Raw genomic sequence first — 13,235 nt, forward strand, 5'->3', positions numbered from 1 at the left:
CGCTAGAAGGAGGGCTTGAACCTCCGACCTTGTGGTTAACAGCCACACGCTCTAACCAACTGAGCTATTCCAGCGAACGATATTCGATGATTCATTATACATCTAAGTTGGCATTGTTAACTCTGGTTTCCCAGCTTCCATCATGACGCGCCTTTCTCTCTCCTTAAGAACTTAACTTTCGAAGAATTATTATTACACCATTAACTTTTTATAAAATTTACTAATTAATTTTTATTTCAAAATGATTCCATTATAAATTTTAATTTTTGAATAAAAAAATATAAATTTAATTTAACTCAAATTTTTTAATAATAATAAAATAATAACAATTTTACTATAAAAATTAATATTATATCTGTAATTTCATTTTATTTATGACTTTTGTCCTTTGATCATAGGAATGAAAGGTTCAGATGAAGGGAAAAATAAGGAAAAAAAGGGAAAATTCACACAACACGCTAGAAGGAGGGCTTGAACCTCCGACCTTGTGGTTAACAGCCACACGCTCTAACCAACTGAGCTATTCCAGCACAGGTTGATCGGCTGCTCAATTGAAATTAAAACCCATTTTCTTGGTGATGCAGGATTGAGAAGTTGGGTTTTCAATTATAATATCTATGTATTATATAAAATTAAATACTTTAATATTTAAATTAATACTAAATAATATATAAAATTAAAATTATAAACACTAAATAATATAAATAATTCAAGACTACTAATAAATTTTAATTTTTTTAACTAAAAGAAAAAGAGTTAGATTTTATAAAATATAAAAATATTTCAATTGAGTAAACAAAAATCAATTAGTAAATTTTATAAAAATTTAAATAATTGATAACAATTTAATTTAACCTTAAAAATATATTACTTCCATTTTTCTTATGTCCTTCCTCTTCAAATTGATTTTTAAGGTCAATTGGCCTTTACTTTCAACGTAAGTTTCCCTCTATGGTCTCTTTGTGACTCGATACTCTCGCTTTTTCCTTTTCCTTAAACTTAATTTCTTCTTTTCTCTTTTTCATAAAAGACGATCTGCGTCAATTGACTATCGATGAAGAAAAAGACGTTGTTGTCCCTATTAAGAGCTCCAGAGATATTCCGATCATCACTTATAATTTCTGTATGATGAGAATGTTCTCACATACAATCCAATCAATTTTCAGAATATGCAGAATATGTTTCTCACATACAACAGTGAAGCGGCTCATCCCGTCAAAGGTCGGGATAGCCGAAAGCAATTATCATCCTATGTTGGAACTGTCGAGGACTCGGCAATCCTCGAACAGTTAATGCATTGAAGGATTTGATTACTAGTTACAAGCTAGACATTTTATTTTTGATGGAAACAAAAAATCTTAGTTTTCGTATGAAATTTTTTCGTAATTTTTTACATTTTAATGGTTGTTTCTCAGTCAATAGACAAGGATTGGGATGAGACTTTTCGTTAATGTGGAAGAGTCATGTGTCTGTTTCTGTGGTTGACTTTTCTTCAAATTTTATTGATTCGGTTGTTTTAGAAGGTAATGTTCAATGAAGGTTTACTGGTTATCATGGGTTTCCGGAATCGCAATAACGACGTCAGTCTTGGAACCTTATTCGAGCTTTATCTCGTAGAAGCTCTCTTTCGTTGCTTTGTTTAGGAGACTTTAATGATTTATGCTTGAGAGGTGAGAAAGAAGGAGGAGCATCTTTGCCAAATTATCTTATGCAGGGGTTTAGATAGGCACTTGAGGAGCATTTTTGCCAAATTATCTTATGGAGGGGTTTGATTTTGAATGATTGTAAATCTTTGTTAGACTCTAGAACTGATATTTTTGTTAGATGGATTCGTCGTAATGCTACTCTAGCTGATCATACTTTGGCTAGAGAATTTATTAGGTATAATCGTCTTTCTGTTTGAGATGATATCACTCTTTGTTTGATGAAATTTTATTAATACAATCAGTAGTTTTGCTTTAAAAAAAAAAAAAAAAGATCAATTGGCATTTCTTTAGCCAGCAATGGCTCTTTACCCTTCTTTTCTTTGATTTTTCAATTATCTTCCGAGTTAATAAAAATAATTCTTCTAGATTGATAGATTTTTGTGGGACTATTTTGTTTTCTCCTTTCCTTAACGGAGGTGAACATCTTCAGCTTTCTCATGTTATTTTATGGAATTTCTAAGTTCTTGAATATTTTCATCTTAATTAACTTAATGGACAGTAAAATTTTAAGCAAATATTAACATAAATTTATGTAATGTTATTAGATGGGAGATAACAAAAAAAAATTAGAATAAATATACTCAAAGATAATATATTGTTCACTAACGGGCTTAAGGGGTAAGTAAGGATTATCGCCTTTAAAATTTTAATTTTTAAATGAAAGTGGATTGAACATAAATTTAATTTAGTCCCCTATTTTTTAATAATAAAATAATAATAATAATTATACTTTAAGAATAAATATTATATCTGTCATTGCATTTTACAGACTCTCTTACAACACTTATAGATACATATATATTTTTTCACTCTATTTGGGGCTAGCTTTCTTTTTCCAAGTTTTATAAATGAGTGTAACACTATAAAATAGATTGACGATCTGAATGAAAGGAAAAATAAACAAAAAGAAATTCACAAATAACGCGCTAGAAGGAGGGCTTGAAGCTTTATAAATGAGTGTAACACTATAGAATAGATTAATGATCTGAATGAAAGGAAAAATAAACAAAAACAAATTCACACGGAGGGCTTGAAGCTTTATAAATGAGTGTAACACTATAAAATAGATTGATGATCTGAATAAAAGGAAAAATAAACAAAAAGAAATTCACACATAATGCTCTAGAAAGAGCGCTTGAACCTCCTAACCTTGTGGTTAAGGGCCACACGCTCTAACCAATTGAGCTATTCCAGCACATAATAATTAAGCTTTGAATAAAATTGTAGTGAAGAAACAATATCCTATCCCATGTAGTACAAATATTGGCAAGTTCGAATAGCCGAGGGGGATGAGCACAAAATGGCATGTGTGACGAGATATGGCTCTTATGAATTTCTTGTGATGCCATTTAGACTTACTAATGCACCTACTACATTTTAAATCTTATGAATAAAGTGCTCTATTTTTTTCTTGATAAGTTTATGGTAGTTTACCTTGATGATATTGCGATATATAGCAATACTTTGCAAGAGCATGTTGAGCACTTGAAGCAGGACATTAAAGTATTAAAGGAGAATGAGCTTTATGTGAAGAAATAAAAGTGCCTCTTTGCACAAAGGGAGGTACCCTTCCTCGGCTATATTGTGGGAGAAGGCAAAGTAATAATGGATGGTACCAAGATTAAAGCTATTAATGAGTGGGAGCCTCCAAAGAAAGTGACAGAGTTGCGATTTTTTCTTGGCTTGGATAACTATTATCGGAGATTGATTAAAGGCTACTCTTTCATTTTCATTCCTTTGACAAATTTGTTGAAGAAGAATAATAAATGGAATTGGGCTGGGAGGTGTTAAAAAGCCTTTAAAGCAAGCTATAACAGAAGAGCCAGTGGTTGCCTTGCCCCATTTTTCCTAGACATTTGAGGTTCAGTCTAATGCCTTTAATTTTTTCATTGGTCGTGTATTGATGCAAGAAGGCCACCGAGTTGCTTATGAAAGCTGAAAGCTCAAAGACATCGAAAGGCGCTACACGGTGCAGGAAAAGGAGATAACGATTTTGGTGCATTGCTTGAGGACTTGGAGACACTATCTTTTGGGGTCAAAGTTCGTGGTGAGGATGAAAAATATTACCACAAGTTATTTTCTTACTCAAAAGAAGCTGACTCCAAAGCAAGCTCGGTAACAAGCTTTTTTAGGAGAGTTTGATTTTACTATGAAGCATAAGCTTGGTCGTCCCAACCTTGTGGTTGATGCTTTTTGAGGAAAGTGGAGCTAGCAGCTACAAGTATACTCATATTACCGCTGGCGGAGTGAATCAAAGAGAGCATGAGGTATGATAAGCAATCGCATGAGCTACTGGATAGGGCACATATTGGTAGAGTATGAAAGTGTTTCGTGGATGGGGTACTATTGAAGACTGATTCCAAATGTTTTTATGTTTTGAATTGGGGTAGCTTGCGCAAGGATATCATAAGGGAATGTCATGTGTAACGCCCCGGAAAACCGGACCGCTACCGGCGCTAGGATTCAGGTCGGCTTAAGGCCGCCGGAACCCGTAGCAAGCCTACATACATCCTGCTTACCTGTTTAATCCCATATATGATCAACAAACATTCACAAGAATTAAAAACTTTTCTTTTTCTTCATTCACCAAACTCAACCTGTGCATGCACTATATTCATCATATACATAAACATTAATCCCTCTGTGGGATTTCATCAAAGCCTCAAGGGCTACACATCATATGGTGAGTTGGTTTACATAAACATTGTAACATAAGATCATATACATACCAAGGGATTAACACATACTATGGTCAAGCACATTCTATCCTCAATACTATCCTCAATAACATAATTACATTACATTCTTATCATTTGTCATGTCCACATACTCTAGCTATTACAAACATGTGACTTTTCTCTTCTTTTCTTCTCTATCAATCCCGCACCTGCAAACCTGGGGGTTAGGGGAGAGGGGTGAGCTAAAAGCCCAGTGAGCAGAAACTAAAAACATTATATTAAAATTCATGCTTTCATGAAATGCATCATATCACAGACAATTCACATCAAGGGTGAACCTGTCACCAATTAGTCCCAACATAGTCTCGTGCCAGGCCGTAGCATGGGGTCCTGGTCTTCCTGTCATAACATACATAAAGTCTCGTGCCAGGCCGTAGCATGGGGTCCTGGTCTTCCTGTCATATCATGTATTAAGCCTCGTGCCAGGCCGTAGCATGGGGTCCTGGTCTTCCTGTCATATCATATATAAAGTCTCGTGCCAGGCCGTAGCATGGGGTCCTGGTCTTCCTGTCATATCATATATAAAGTCTCGTGGACTAATTGGATCATACAGCATTCACCCACAACCACAAAGGAAAATGCAATGCAACATATTCGTGAACTAATGCAATCAGCCTATTACATATCATCATGATGCGTGAAGCATGCTCAAACATTTAGTTACTTGATTTAAAACATTAAGCTTGTTTCCACTCACCTCTGGCTAGCTCTGACCAGACACTGAAGCAGCTCACTCACTGCTGGGGTCCTCGGTTCCTCGGGTCCGAACCTACACAGGTGGACTCCAATGAGGGACCAAACATATATAAACATAACTCTAATATATCCCCCAAAAAAAAAACCCCCTAAAACATCATGAAAACATCACAGAAAATATGCATGAAATGGCTGAACAGGGCACCTTCGGCGGCACCTTCGGCGGCCGAAAGTCCTGGACAGAGACGAAACTCAGCTAGGTTCGGCGGCACCTTCGGCGGCCGAAAGTGCCAGACAGAGACGAAAGTCTCTTATCGGGGGCACCTTCGGCAGCCGAAAGCTGCCTTCACAAGAGGGGTTCGGCGGCCGAAACTCCCTTCGGCTGCCGAACCTGGTTTCTGCCAGACGGCAGAAACTTGGTTCAAATGAACCTCCTGCCTCCAAAACCATAAATCATGCATATTTCTCAACCAAAACACACATACAAGTTCCTAGGGGTCTCAAACATGCATATACCCCATCTACAACACTTCATTCACACACAATCAAGCTACATTGCTCAAACATCATTAAAACCCATAAACTCAACATATGTCCTAACATGCATTTCTACCCATAGATCTTACTTAAAACTTGTTTAAAACATAAAAAGGGTTCAAGATCGACCCTTACCTCTTGAAGAAACGAGAGGAAAGCGATCCTAGCTTGGAGATGGAGAGATTAAGCTCTTTGATCCTCCAAGCACTCAAAACTTGCTCAAAGCTCACAAATCTTCAAAACAAAGTTATAAACTTGTTAAAACCATGAAAGATCTAGAGGAAACACTCAAGATCGAGGGAGGAACGGTGGAGACTCACCTTGGCCGACAATGGGAGAGAAAAAGCTCGCCCGTGCGGACCAAGGGGACCCTTTTATAGTGGCTGGCCAGGCCACGTTCGGGGGCCGAATGTGCCTCCGCATCCATGCAATGTTCGGCGGCCGAACATAAGGTTCGGCGGCCGAACCTGCACTTCCCTCACTTAGACTTTCGGGGGCCTAACGTGCCTCCCAAAGTCCATGCATGTTCGGCGGCCGAAAGTGAGTTTCGGCGGCCGAACCTGAGTTTTTCCTTAAAGAATTTTCATGCAAAAACTTATTTAAAATCATACTTAACACATTAAAATACATGAAAACATTTTATAAAAACATGCTTTTACCCTTCTAGAGGTTTCCGACACCCAAATTCCACCGGACGGTAGGAATTCCGATACCGGAGTCTAGCCGGGTATTACATTCTCCCCCCCTTAAGAACATTCGTCCCCGAATGTTCCTCAACTAATACATGCATAGCGAAACAAACATAACATACACACATATTGCACATGGAACACATCTCAACTAACCTTAGAAGAGGTGGGGGTACTGCTGGAGCATGGACTCCCGGGTCTCCCAAGTGCATTCTTCCAACTTGTGGTGGTTCCAAAGGACTTTCACCATCGGGATTTCCTTGTTCCTCAACTTTCTGATCTGAGTGTCAAGAATCCGCACTGGCTGTTCAACATAAGTGAGATCCTCTTGGATCTCCACATCAGGCTCGCTAAGAACCTTGCCTGGATCTGACACGAACTTCCTCAACATGGAAACATGGAAAACCGGATGGATTCTCTCCATAGAAGCAGGCAAGTCCAGCTTGTACGATACATTCCCAACTTTTTGCAAGACCTCAAAGGGTCCGATGTACCGTGGAGCTAGCTTACCCTTCTTACCAAACCGAACCACCCCTTTCATTGGAGACACCTTGAGCAATACTAGATCCCCCTCCTGAAACTCTACCTGTTTCCTGCGGATGTCTGCATAACTTTTCTGCCTGCTGGTGGCTGTCTTTATCCTTTCTCTGATCATGGGCACCACCCTGCTGGTGATCTCTACAAGCTCAGGCCCTGCTAAGGACCTCTCTCCAACCTCTTCCCAACAAACGGGTGACCTGCACTTCCTCCCATATAAAGCTTCATATGGAGCCATCCCTATGCTAGCATGATAGCTGTTATTGTAGGCAAACTCCACCAAAGGTAGATGTTGCTTCCAAGAACCGCCAAAATCTAGCACACACATTCTGAGCATATCTTCTATGGTCTGGATGGTCCTCTCTGACTGTCCATCAGTCTGGGGGTGGAAGGCAGTACTGAAATCTAACCTGGTACCCATAGCACTCTGCAGACTCCGCCAAAACCTGGAGGTGAACTGGGGCCCTCTATCTGACACTATAGATACCGGGACCCCATGTAGTCTGACGACTTCATCCACATAAACCTGCGCTAACTTATCCACAGAGTAGTTGCTCCTAACTGGAATGAAGTGAGCAGATTTGGTGAGTCTGTCCACAATCACCCATATGGAGTCTAGTCTGTTGGATGTTGCCGGTAACCCCACTACAAAGTCCATAGCTATGTTCTCCCATTTCCATTCTGGAATAGGTAGCGGGTTAAGCATTCCAGCCGGTTTCTGATGTTCCAGCTTCACCCTCTGACATATTTCGCAGGCTGACACGAATTGTGCCACTTCCCTCTTCATAGCTGGCCACCAATACACCCTCTTCAGATCTTGATACATCTTGGTGGCTCCAGGGTGAATGCTGTATCTTGCATTATGAGCCTCTCTCATAATGTCTCCTTTAAGCCCGATGTCATCTGGTACACATAGTCTGTTCCCATAGCGGAGGATCCCCTTATCATCGAATCTGAACTCACTATCTTTGCCTGACTGAACAGTCCTGGCAATCTTCACTAACTCTGGGTCCTCGTGCTGTTTCTGAGCCACCTGCTCCAGAAACACGGGGGTTACTTTCATCTGTGCAATCAAAGCACCTGTACCAGACAACTCCATCTGTAGACCCTCCTCAATGAGTTTATAAAATTCCTTCACCACCGGTCTCCTCTCTGCCGTGATTGTAACGACCCGGAAACCGGACCGCTACCGGCGCTAGGATTCAGGTCGGCTTAAGGCCGCCGGAACCCGTAGCAAGCCAAACATACATCCTGTGAACCTGTTCAATCCCATACATAAAAATTAAAACTTTTCTTTCATTTAAACATTTCTTTACCCAGCCTAGCCTGTGCAAGCATAACCATAACATAAACCCCTCATTGGAGTTCTCAACAAATACTCCAATGGGGTACATAACATATATCAGGCTTGGGTTACATAAACATCATAAAACATTTATCTCATGTATTCAAGGGATTACAACAGACTCTAGTCAAGCACACTATATAACTTACATTACATTACATAACATACTTTTACATTATGAATAAACCATGTCCACTTCTATGCTATTACAGAGACTTCTCTTACTCTTGCTGACTTCTCTATCTACACAGTACCTGCAAGACTGGGGTTAGGGGAGAGGGGTGAGCTAAAAAGCCCAGTGAGTAAAAAGTAAAAACATGATATTAATTCCTCCCTTTTTAGGTATTTTATTCTTAATTTTATTATTATTATCATTTGATTTAGTTCCACACTTTTTAGGTATATTATTATTCATTTTATTATTAACATTGAATAACTTAACTTTTACTTCACATGCTTTCATGAAATGCAACACATCACATTTAATCACATAAAGGATGGTATTGTCACCATTAGTCCTCACATCTCCAAGTGCCAGGGGCGTAGAATGGGCCTCGCTGGTCTTTCTCTTACATAACATACATATCATAACATTCCAAAGTGCCAGGGGCGTAGAATGGGCCTCGCTGGTCTTTCTCTTACATAGTGCCAGGGGCGTAGAATGGGCCTCACTGGTCTTCCATAACATATCATCATAACATAACATTAGAGGACTATGGATCACCCAATAACCATCCACATCAACATCAAATTATGCAATGCAACATATTCGTGAATTTCTAATGCAAACATCCTGAACATCACATGGCATTAATGATGCATGAGTATGCTATCAGATTCATTCATTTGTTCATTCATTCATTACTTAAAAACTTAGGGAATAATCCCACTCACCTGGTGACCGAAGCTTTAACGACGGACTCTGAAAGACTATCTCACAACCGGGGGTCTCGGGTCCTCGGGTCCGAACCTACACAGGTGGACTCAAATGAGGCACCAAACAACAAGAACATAACTCTAAACATACCCCCAAAAACTTCCTAAAAACACCTCAAAACATCCCTAGAAAACATGCAAGAAAAGGCTGGGAAGGGCACTTTCGGCGGCACCTTCGGCGGCCGGAAGTCCCTCCAGAGCCGAAAGTCAGGCAGGTTCGGCGGCACCTTCGGCGGCCGAAACTCCCAGACAGAGACGAAACTCATGCATGTTCGGCGGCACCTTCGGCGGCCGAAAGTCTCGGACAGAGCCGAAACTCAAACTTTCGGGGGCAGGCTTCGGCAGCCTAAAGCTGCCTCCCACGCTGGTTCGGCGGCCGAAAGTACCTTCGGCTGCCGAACCTGGTTTCTGCCAAAGGGCAGAAACTTGGTTCCTCTTGCCCAAAACAACCCCCTACACAACCAATCATGCATAAACCTATTCTACAACAATCATACTCAAGCATACAAACTCCTAGGGGCCTCCAACAAGCTTAAACCCCAACTACAACACACAAGCAAGCCACATTGCACATAAACACACATTAAACCATGGATTTTTCATAAAAACTCATCAAGCCTACTCATGCATTTCTACCCCAAAAACTTGCATAAAACTTACTTAAAACACATATAGAACTAGAGATCGGCTCTTACCTCTTGAAGATCGAGAGAGAAACGATCCTAGCTCGAAGATGGGGAGATTCGAGTTCTTGAACCTCAAAGCTCCAAAACTTGCTTAAACTTTAAAACTCTTCAAAAACAAGATGTAACTTGTTAAGATCTAAAGGATTTGAGGGAAAACACTTAAAATGATCATAGGAGGGCTAAAGCTTACCGTCGGCCGAAATGGGAGAGAAAACCTCGCCTGTTTCGGTCACGGGGTCTCTTATAGGGCAGGTTCTGTCACCTTTCGGCGGCCTAACGTGCCCCCACATCTCATGCATGTTCGGCGGCCGAACATGAGGTTCGGCGGCCGAACCTTGAGTCTTTCAAACAAGGCTTTCGGAGGCCTAAAGCGCTCCCAAAACCCCACCATGTTCGGCGGCCGAACCTCACTTTCGGCGGCCGAACCTGGCAAAGCCTCCTTTGGTCTTTTTCATTCAAAAACTCAATTTCCTTTTTGTTTAAAACGTAAAATACATTAAAAACATTTCATAAAACATGGTTTTACCCTTCTAGAGGTTTCCGACATCCGAGATTCCACCGGACGGTAGGAATTCCGATACCGGAGTCTAGCCGGGTATTACAGTGATGTGGGATAGACTGCCAAGTGATTTCCGGCTTAAGGCATCAGCTACTACATTAGCCTTACCCGGATGGTACTGTATCTTACAATCATAGTCACTGAGCAGTTCTACCCATCTCCTCTGCCTCAAGTTCAAATCTCTCTGACTCAAGATGTGCTGCAGGCTCTTATGATCTGTGAAGATCTCACATTTTACCCCATAGAGGTAATGCCTCCACATCTTGAGGGCAAAGATAACCGCTGCCATCTCCAGATCGTGTGTGGGGTAATTCATCTCATGCCTCTTTAGCTGTCTAGAAGCATAAGCGATCACCCTACCATTCTGCATCAACACACAACCCAAGCCTACTCTGGATGCATCACAGAACACTGTGAAGTCCTCATTGCTAGTTGGCAGAGCTAACACTGGTGCTGAAGTCAACCTCTTCTTGAGCTCCTCAAAGCTTTCTTCACATCGATCGGTCCACTCGAACCTCTGATTCTTTCTGGTCAATCTGGTTAAAGGAGCTGCAATTTTGGAGAAGTCCTGTACGAACCTCCTGTAATAACCAGCCAAACCCAAGAAACTTCTGATCTCTGTCACTGAGGTGGGTCTTGGCCAGTTAGTCACAGCTTCAACCTTCTTGGGGTCCACTTCCATCCCATTCTCTGACACTATATGCCCCAAGAATGATATGCTCCTTAACCAGAACTCACACTTGGAGAACTTGGCATACAAGCCATGTTCCCTCAAGGTCTGCAAAACTATCCTCAGATGATGGGCATGCTCCTCTGCATTCCTGGAATACACTAGGATATCATCTATGAAGACAATAACGAAGTGATCCAGGTATGGTCTGAATATTCTGTTCATGAGGTCCATGAATGCTGCAGGGGCGTTGGTTAACCCAAACGGCATTACAAGGAACTCATAGTGCCCATATCTGGTCCTGAAGGCCGTCTTTGGCACGTCCTCCTCTCTGATTCTCAACTGATGGTACCCGGATCTCAGATCTATTTTGGAGAAACAACCCGCTCCTGCTAGCTGGTCGAATAGATCGTCGATCCTTGGCAATGGGTACTTATTCTTGATGGTGACTTTGTTCAACTGCCTGTAGTCGATACAAAGCCTGAGGGATCCATCCTTTTTCTTCACAAAAAGTACTGGAGCACCCCAAGGTGAGGTACTCGGTCGGATGAAACCCTTGTCCACCAGTTCTTGCAACTGTTCCTTCAACTCTTTCATCTCAGCTGGTGCCATCCTGTAGGGAGGGATAGAGATAGGCCTAATTCCAGGCATCAGCTCTATTTCAAACTCTATCTCCCTTGCAGGTGGTAGTCCTGGAAGCTCGTTTGGGAAAACATCTAAGAATTCTCTGACCACTGGCACTGAGGCGGGCTCTCTAACCTGACTGTCTAGTTTCCTCACATGAGCCAAAAACCCCTGACATCCCCTCCTAAGCAACCTACGAGCCTGAAGAGCTGATATCAGTCCTCTAGGTGTACCCCTCTTGTCTCCTCTGAAGACGACCTCTGACCCATCCTGATCTCTGAATCTGACTACCTTGTCTCTACAGTCCAAGGTAGCACCATGGGTCGATAACCAATCCATCCCTAGAATGACGTCAAAATCTGTCAAATCTAGAACCACAAGGTCGGCGGAAAGGCATCTTCCCTCTATGAAAACTGGACTACACTGGCAGACTGACTCTGCAACTGACGGGTCACACTTGGGTCCACTGACCCATAGGGGACACTCTAACCCAGAGACCATCAACCCTAACCTCTGAACGGCTCTCGGTGCGATAAAAGAGTGAGATGCACCCGGGTCCATTAATGCATACACATCAGAACACCCAATGATGAGATTACCTGACACCACGGTGTTGGATGTGTTAGCCTCCTGCTGCGTCATGGTGAAGATCCTGGCTGGAGCCGATGGACCTTCACCTCTGAATCCTGCTGAAGAAGAAGCTGACCCTCTCCCTCTGCCTCTGCCACTGGCCTGTGTAGCAGCTGGAGCTACTGGCTGTGCCACACTTCCTGAAGCTGTCTGATGTGTCTGTGCCATAGGAACTGCTTTAGGACATTGCCATGACATATGCCCCTCTTGCCCACATCTGTAGCAGGTCGTCGTCCCATACCGGCATAAACCCCTGTGTGGCCTACCACATCTCGCACAAGCTGCATTATCCGCCCCAGAACTAGAACCACTGCCAAATCCCAGACTAGACTTGACCTTGTTCCAGAACTTATTCTTCTTACCCTTGGGCTTACCCCATCTCTTACTGCCTGAAGCTGCTGCACTCAAGGTAGAGGGATCTAACCTTCCCCCACCCGGAGTTTTAGAACCAGAAGCTTGTGCCACTGTCTGTTTGACTGTCCCCTGAACGATGGCACTAGCCTCCATTCTCCTAGCCATATCCACTATGGCGTGAAAACTCTCTCTATCTGCTGACTGTACCAAGGAGGAATACCTGGGATGGAGCTTCATGATATACCTCCTCGACTTCTTCTGGTCTGTGCTAAGGTCTTGCCCAGCAAAAGGCAGCAACTCCATAAACCTGTCAGTATACTCATCTACACTCATGTCATCGGTTTGCCTCAACTGCTCGAATTCTATCATCTTCAATTCCCTTGAACTATCAGGGAAAGCCCATCCTGCAAATTCATTAGCGAACTCCTCCCACGATAGGCTATCCACCCTCGGCTTCACATAGTTTTTGAACCACTCACGGGCTTTTTTGCATTTCAAAGTGAAACCAGCCATCTGAATGGCTCTACT

At 42.0% G+C, this 13,235-nt stretch overlaps 2 non-coding genes across 2 annotated transcripts; both read right to left on the reverse strand.

The window, feature by feature from the left end:
- On the reverse strand, positions 1-74 carry TRNAN-GUU. Its single transcript has one exon. It is a non-coding gene; the product is annotated as a tRNA-Asn (tRNA).
- A 382-nt stretch (positions 75-456) lies between these two features.
- TRNAN-GUU lies at positions 457-530 on the reverse strand. Its single transcript has one exon. It is a non-coding gene; the product is annotated as a tRNA-Asn (tRNA).
- Between the last annotated feature and the right edge of the window lie 12,705 nt (positions 531-13,235).

The sequence above is a fragment of the Manihot esculenta genome, chromosome 5, assembly GCF_001659605.2.
Source record: "Manihot esculenta cultivar AM560-2 chromosome 5, M.esculenta_v8, whole genome shotgun sequence".
Lineage (NCBI taxonomy): Eukaryota > Viridiplantae > Streptophyta > Magnoliopsida > Malpighiales > Euphorbiaceae > Manihot > Manihot esculenta.